Source organism: Penaeus monodon, chromosome 5 (assembly GCF_015228065.2).
Source record: "Penaeus monodon isolate SGIC_2016 chromosome 5, NSTDA_Pmon_1, whole genome shotgun sequence".
Classification (NCBI taxonomy): domain Eukaryota; kingdom Metazoa; phylum Arthropoda; class Malacostraca; order Decapoda; family Penaeidae; genus Penaeus; species Penaeus monodon.
Window position 1 is genome coordinate 53,630,875 of NC_051390.1, and position 8,020 is coordinate 53,638,894.

The 8,020-nt window shown below is 52.0% G+C and overlaps 1 protein-coding gene across 14 annotated transcripts in view; it reads right to left on the minus strand.

Moving 5' to 3' along the window:
• The window catches only part of LOC119573344, a 94,117-nt gene that overhangs the window by 76,722 nt on the left and 9,375 nt on the right, over positions 1 to 8,020 (minus strand). The window lies entirely within an intron of this gene.

Here is an 8,020-nt window from a genome sequence, read left to right on the forward strand (position 1 = left end):
CCGGGGGGCGCAGAAGATTTGCAACATGAATAATGTGGCGACGCGACGCACAGAGGCGGGCCATTTCTCCTTGCAGTCCGTGTCTCGCGGGGGAATGCTATCTCACAGGACCTTCGCGATATCTCAGGGGACCTTGCGGGGAATGCCTCTCCTGCCGGGGAGGTCTCCGCCCTCGTTTCTCTGCGTGCATTCCTGTTTCTCGGCTCTGATCTCGTTTTTTTTTTCTCTCACTCCATCTCTTTCGTTCTCCCTTGTTTCTCCGTCCGTCCGTCCGTCCGGCCGTTCGTCTGTCTCTCCTCCCTGCCTTCCTTAAGTACGTTCATTCGCTTTCCCACTCTCTTACTCTCTCTCATTTTCAAAACATGCTCTTCCACTCCCTTTCCCTCTTTCCCCCCCTCTCCATACCTCCCTCCATCTTCCATCTTTACAGCTTTCTCATTTCCTTACTACCTCCCTCCCCCCCCTCCTTCTCTCCTCCCTTCCCACCTTCCAACCTCGCCTCCTCTCTTCCCTCCTTCCTCCCTTCCCTCCCTCTCTCTCCTCCCGCCTTCCCTTCCCTCCCACCTCCCTTCCTCCCCTGAATTTCCCTTAAACCCGAGCCTCTCCCTGCCTGGCGTCCACAGGGATTCCGCGGCGGGTGTTCTGTGGCGTTCGCTCTTCGCCTAAGAGGCCCGGGGACCAGCTTCATCTCCATTACCAAGTGCAGGTCGCGGGGAAACAGGTCGTCCCCCCATCCCCCCCCCTAGCGGTAGGATTCCTTTGCAGGCTAGGCAGAAGCCAAACGAAAAGTAAATGAGAGAGAGAGAGAGAGAGAGAGAGAGAGAGAGAGAGAGAGAGAGAGAGAGAGAGAGAGAGAGAGAGAGAGAGAGAGAGAGAGGGAGTGGAGAAGAGATGAGAGGAAAGGAGAGATAGGAGAGGGAGAGGGAGAGAGGAGGAGGGAGGGAGGGAGAGAAGGAGAGTGAAAGAAAGAAACAAACAAACAAAAAAGAAAGAGAGAGAGGGAAAAAGAGAGAGAAGAAAAGAAAAGAAAAGAAAAGAAAAAAACATATGCAGAATACAAGGTTCAAGTTCTATCGTCTACACTCTGAGGGGGAGGGAGAAGGGGGTGGGGGGGTTTACAATTCTGCCAAAATCGAGTAAAACCACCTGTAAAACCGACATAACACCCCCCTAAGCGTCCTTCTATCGCCGATTTCCAAATAACCAAACATTCAAATACCCTTACTCCCCCCCCCCCTCTGTCTCCCCCCAACACCCTACCTCCCCCCATCCCCCTCACACTCCCCCTCCCTTCCCGACTCGATCTTCCGCCGTTCCTTACGCCGTTCCTCTCGATCACAAATTCCGCCACGACAACAAAGCGACGGTAATCACTGTTTCTCCCTCACGCGGCCATTGTGGCACCCCCCCCCCCCCCCGCCGCGCCCGCCCCAAGTGCCACGGGCGTTGTTCTTGCCCCGCCGTTGCGCCAAGTAACCCCGTGTAAATAAGGACAAGCTAAGTGTGATTACGGTTTCATAACTGTATATTTATGTGTATATGTGTGTGTGTGTGTGTGTGTGTGTGTGTGTGTGTGTGTGTGCTTGTGTGTGTGTGTGTGTGTGTGTGTGTGTGTGTGTGTGTGTGTGTGTGTGTGTGTGTGTGTGTGTGTGTGTGTGTGTGTGTGTGTGTGTGTGTGTGTGTGTGTGGTGTGTGTGTGTGTGTGTGTGTGTGTGTGTGTGCGCGCGTGTGTATCAAGGACTTCTACAAACCTTGGGCCGAGTGACCACCCCGGCGGGCAGGGTACGGCATGCACGCGCGTGTCGCCCCCCCCCCCCCTCCATCCCCCATCCCGCCCTCCCACTAATGGCAGTCTCTCCATGCCCGCCGGCCAGCTATCCCAACCACATGCGGCGCAGCTGCGGCGGCCGGAATGAGAGCCACATAGCCCTTGGTGCAGCCGCTGCCGGAACCCCTGTGTTTGGGACGCTCCCACGTCTGCCGGACATGGCTTTGCCCCTCGCCGCGAGGAGGAAGGGGAGAGGAAGGAGAGAGGGGAGAGAGGGGAGAGAGGAAAGAGAAAGGAAGGAGAAAGGAAAGGGGAGAGGAAGGAGAGGAAAGGGAGAGGAAGGAGAGAGGGGGAGCGGGGGGAGAGGGGAGAGGATAGAGAGGGAGAGAAACAGAGAGAGAGAGAGAGAGAGAGAGAGGAGAGAGAGAGAGAGAGAGAGAGAGAGAGAGAGAGAGAAAGAAAATCAGATAAGAGAAGTGAAGAGATTGGAAAGGAGGCATCAGAGAATAACATCAGATAAAAGGAGAAAGAGAAACAGAAATAAACCAAAACCCGAAAAACGGCAAGGCCAAACGTCACGAATAACCACAGGCATAAAAAAGGTAGAAACACGGAGAAAAGACAGCGATATCCTCCCCCCCACTCCCCCCCCCACACACGCACGCACACAGGCCAATCAAAACACACACACACCAGACAGCGGGTGAGAGGAACCACACGTATCCACTCTCCCTCACCCCCTCTCTCTCCCTCTCTCCCTCCTCCTTCCCTCTCCCCCCTTCTCCCCCTCTTCCTTTCCTCTCCCCCTCCTCCTCCCCTCCCCCTCCTCCTCCCCTCCCCCTCCTCCTCCCTCCCCCCTCCCCCTCCTCCTCCCCATTCCCCCATCTCGGCCGCCCGTCCGACCACTTTAATATTTGCCAGATGCGAGGCAGTGCTCTACGCCGGCCGCTGAGGGTGGCGGTGGGCGGGGGATGGGCGGGGGGGGATAGGGGCAATGGGGAGGGATGCAGGATGCTGAAGGATGCAAAGATAGATAGATAGAGAGAGAGAGAGAGAGAGAGAGAGAGATAGAGAGAGAGATAATGAGAGAGAGATAGAGAGAGAGAGAGAGAGAGAATGAGAAGGGAAGAATTGGGTTGACGGCCAGGACGACAGATAGGCGAAAGACAGGGATGGGGGGGGGGGGAGGAGACAGGCGAGTGGAATGGAAGAGAGCAACAACGAAGGATAACGAAACGGAACGAAGAGGGACGGAGGTGATGGCGGGGCTCAGGACGGAAGGACGAAGCAGGATGGAGAGACAAACGAAATGAGGAATAAACTACGGTGATTCTGGATAGAGAGAGATGAACAGAAATGGGGAGAGAGAGAGAGAGAGAGAGAGAGAGAGAGAGAGAGAGAGAGAGAGAGAGAGAGAGAGAGAGAGAGAGAGAGCAAATTACAATCTGTTATGTATCCCTCATCCAAAGTACACCCCCTAAAAATACGTAATAATAATAATAATAATAATAATAATAATAATAATAATAACAACAACAATAATAATAATAAAATAAAACAGAAAAAGGAAACTACAATCCGTGCTATATCATTCCATAACCCCCCCCCCTAAAAAAAGAATACGCATCCCTCACCCAAGCGCCTCCAATTACAGCCAACACAACACGGCTGATTCCGCGCCGCCGCGACCCCATTACGCCAGACGGGGAATGGGGGAGGAGGGGGGGACGGGAGGGGGGGGTAATTAGCCACCATCTACAGCATCCAGCAAAACCCACAGGAACATTTGCCGATCGCCCTGTCGTTTGCGGCTGCCGGACGCTCAATATGTCACTCGGCTTACTCTGCTATTGAGCCTATTGCGTTCATAATGAGCTGGCTCTTCAAAATAACAGGCGCGCGGACACTGCGTCTAGCACAGGCAGTCGGATACGCGTGCGGGGAAATGCGTAGCTACTGATAAAACGGTATTACTGATTTTCCCCTTTTCTTGTTTCTCTCTCTCTCTCTATCTCTCTTATCTCTTTTTTTTTCTTTTTTCTCTCTTCCCTTTTTCTCCTTCTCTCTCCCCCTCCCCCCACCCGTCTCTCTCTCTCTCTCTTTCTCCAACGTTTACAATGCATGCATACAACCACCTTAATAACCCGATGCCCTCGCCCCCCCCCTTTCCCCCGCCATGAGCGTCCAGCCCCCCCCCCCCCCCAGGGCATCGCCTCACCCCTCCCGCCCCCTTTCCCCCTCGAGTCTCTAGGATACTCTGAAGGGGACATGAAGCGCGCGCCCCTCCTCTAACCCTTCTTCCTTCCTCTTTCCTCTTCCTCCGCCCCTCGCCCACCCTCTCCCTCTCTCTCCCTCCTCCTCTTCCTCCGTCCCTCGCCCACCCTCTTCCTCCTCCTCTTCCTCCGTCCCTCGTCTCATTCTCTCCTCCTCCTCTCGCTTCCCCTCGCGCGCCCTCGCCTCTCCCTCTCCGTCAAACCCCTTCATTACTGCTTCCTTTATCCCCGCCCGTTCTTTCTTTGTCGTTTCCCCCTCTCTGATTCTCCCCCCCCCCTTTCTCTCCTCTCTCCTTTATCTATTTTTTTTATTATTTATTTTTTTTTATCTTTTGCTTCCCCCATCTCTCTCTCTCTCTCTCTCTCTCTCTCTCTCTCTCTCTCTCTCTCTCTCTCTCTCTCTCTCTCTCTCTCACTCTCTCTCTCACTCTCTCTCCCTTCTTCTCTCTCTCTCTCTCTCCCCTTCTTCTTCTCTCACTCTCTCCCTTTCCTCTCTCCCTCTCCCTTCCTCCCCCCCGTCTCTCTCTTCTTTATTGTTTTTCCCCCTCCCATCTTTCTCTCCCCGTTGCCTGACAGCGTCCCTATCGCCTCCATCACCCGTTAACGAAGTCGCATCTCCGCCTGTCATGGCCACCGCCCCCCCCCCACCGTCCCCCCGCCCACCCCTACTCCCCACCCCCCCCCTCTCTCCCCCCCCCCTCCCCACCCCTTCCCCCCCCCCCCCCCTTTTCCCCCTCCCCCCCAAACCCCCCCCACCCCCCCTCCCCCCTCCCCCCCCCCCCGCCAGCACACCTAAAAACACGGGCGGACACCTTTAATGAGGAAAAAACAGGGGGCCCCTACTTTCTTCGCCCCTTGTAAAAACCCTACCCCATATTTTAAAAAAAAAAGAAGAACGAAGAAAAAAAAGGGGGAAAAGTACCCCAACCCCCCCCCCCCTTCCCAGTCCCCGCCCCCCCCCCTTTACCTAAACAATCCCCCCAAAAAAAAGGATATAAAAAACCCCCCCCTTAAAAAATCCAAAATTTTCCCCCCCCTTCCCCCCACCCAGAGATATTCAAAAACATCAAAAAAGAAAAAAGATTTTAGGGGGAAAAAAAAAAAAAGGGGGGGGGGGAAAAAAAAAAAAAAAAAAAAAAAAAAAAAAGAAAGAAAAAGAAAACAAATGTAAAAAGGGGGGGGAAGGGGGGGGAAGGGAAAGAGAAAAAGGAAAAAAAAAGGGGAAAAAAGGGGAAAAAGGGGAGGGGGGGGGAAGGGGGGAAGGGGGAGGGGAAAAAGGGAAAGAGGGGGGAGGGAAAAAAGGAAAAAAAAGGAAAAAGGAGGGGGGAGGGAGGGGGAAAAAGGGAGGGGGAAAAAAGGAGAGGAAGGAAAAGGGGAAAAAAAAGGGGGAAAAAAGGGGGGGAAAAAAAAAAAGAAAAAAAAAAGGGGAAAAAAAAATAAAAATAAAAAAAAAGAAAAGAAAAAAAAAACAAAAGGGAAAAAGAAACCAAAAAGGAAAAAAAAACGAAAAAAAAAAAAAGAAAAAAAAAAAAAAGGGGGGGAAAGGGGGAAAGAGAAAAAGAAAAAAAGGGGAAAGGAAAAAAAGAAAGGAAGAGGGAAGGGGAAGAAGAGGGAAGAAAGGAAAAGGAGGGGAAAAGGGAGGGAAAAAAGGGGGAGGGGGGAAAAAAGGGGGGAAGAGGAGGGGGGGAAAAAGGAGGAGAAAAGGAGGAGAAAAAAAAAAGGAAAAGGGAGGGAGGAAAAAAGGGGAAGGGAAGAGGAGGGAGGAGGGGGAAGGGGAGGAAGAGAAAGGGGGACAGATGGAGAAGGAAAGAGAAGGAGGAGAGAAAAAAAAAGAAAGAGAGAAAAAAAGAGGGAAGCGAGAGAGAGGAGAGGTGGGGAGAGAGAGAGAGAGAGGAGAGAGAGAAGAGAGAGGAGAGAGAGGGGAGCGAGGAGAGAGAGAGGAAGAGGGGAAAAGAGAGGACGGAGAAGAAGAGAAAGGGAAGAAAAGAAAAGGGGGAAGGAGGGAGAGAGAGAGAGAGAGAGGGGGGAGAGGGGGAGAGAGAGAGAGAAAAAGAGAGCGGAGAGAGAGAGAGAAGAGAGACGAGGAGAGAGAAGAGAGAAGGAGAAAAAGAGAGAGGGGGAGGAGAGGAGGGAGAAAGAGAGAAAGAGAAAGAGGGGGAGGAGGGAGGGGAGAGAGGAGAGAGGGAGGGGGAGAGAAGAGAGAGAAGAGAGAGGAAGGAGAGAGAGAAAAGGGAGAAGGGAGAGAGGAAAGAGAGAGAGAGAGAGAGAGAGAGAGAGAGAGAGAGAGAGAGAGCGAGAGAAGGAGATTGCTCCTCGCGACGACAGCATTGTCTGCGAGGATGAAACACGCGCCGTGACGAGGCATTGGGAAGACAATGGAAGACTAAAAAGATGTACGAAGAAAGATCAGGTAAACACACAGGAATGCTTACTTTATTCATTTACGAACAGTGAAGTAGTAGGTGAAGGAAGGATGAAGAGGAAGGGGGGATGGGAAGAAGAGAAGGAAGAGGAGGAGGAGGAGGAGGAGGAGGAGGAGGAGGAGGAGGACGAGGAGGAGGATAGTAATAATAGGATGGAGAAGTAAAAGAAGATGAAGAGGCGAGTGCAAGAATAAGAATAAGATGAGGAAGAAGAAGAAGAAGAAGAAGAAGAAGAAGAAGAAGAAGAAGAAAGGAAATACTGACCCTCCCCCCCAAAAAAAAAAAAAAAAAAATATATATATATGTATATATATAATCAAAACCGTCATTCATTCCAGCGAAACAACAACAGAATACAATAACAACAACAGAAACAGAAGTCTGCTGCTTCTGGAACTCAACGCGGTTTTCTAAATCACGGACCAAAACACGGGGGAGAGGGGGGGGGTGTTCTCGCCTCCCCCCCTCCTTCAAAAATGAACAACGGGTGTCCCAGCCGGAAAAAATACCATTGTTCCAACAACGAAGACCAATGAGGAGGTATGGGACAACGGCGAGGGGGGAGGAGAGGGAAGGGGGGAGGGGGGGGGAAGGGGGGAGGGGGGGAAGGGGGGAGGGGGGGGGAAGGGGGAAAAGGGTGAAAAGATTGGGAAGGGGGGGAAAGGAGGGGTAGGGAAGAGAGGGGAAGGAGAGGAAAGAGGAGGAGAGAGAGAGAAGGGAAGGGAAATGAGAAAAATACGAGGAAAGAGAAAAAGGCCAGACATGGGAAGAGAAAGAAGAGACGTAAAGGTCCAGAAGAACAGTAAACGGGAGAGGAGAAAAGAGCCAAAGAAAGTAAGAAAGGGAAGAGAAAGAGGAAGAGAGGGGATAAAGAAGTGAGGGGGGAGGGGGGGGGTGCTCTGTAAAAGCCCTTGAGGGGATAATGCTAACGACGCCAGAACACGACCCAGGAAGGAAAATTAGACGTAGGAAGGGGGCGGTAGGAAAATTAGACGTAGGAAGGGGGCGGTAGGAAAATTAGACGTAGGAAGGGGGCGGGAGGAAAAAATTAACCCAGGAGGGGGCGGGAGGAAAAAAGCTAGGAAGGGGGCGATGAAAGAGTAATTAATAGACAATAAGCGATAAAGGTATCCCGGCGTCGTCTTAAGCGGGGTAAAAGGAAGGAAGGAAGGAAGAGGAAAGGAGGCTGACGAAGAAAGAGAAGAGGGAGAAACGTGTAATAAAGGAAAAGACCAAAAAGAAGACAAGAGAAAGAAGGAGATTGGGAAAGAGGGGAAAGAGGAGAGAGAAGAAAGAGGAAAGAAAAGAAAGAGGAGAGAGAAGAAAGAGGAAAGAGAAGAAAGAGGAGAGAGAAGAAAGAGGAAAGAGAAGAGAGAGGAGAGAGAAGAGAGAGGAGAGAGAAGAGAGAGGAGAGAGAAGAGAGTAGAAAGAGGGGAAGAGGGATGGCCTCGAGGCTCCGCCACAGACCTCAGCAGGTGGGGCCCACTTTCAGCTGAAGTGCGATTAGCACGAACCCCGCTATAAACCACGTCACAAAAAAAAGGGAAAAGGGAAAA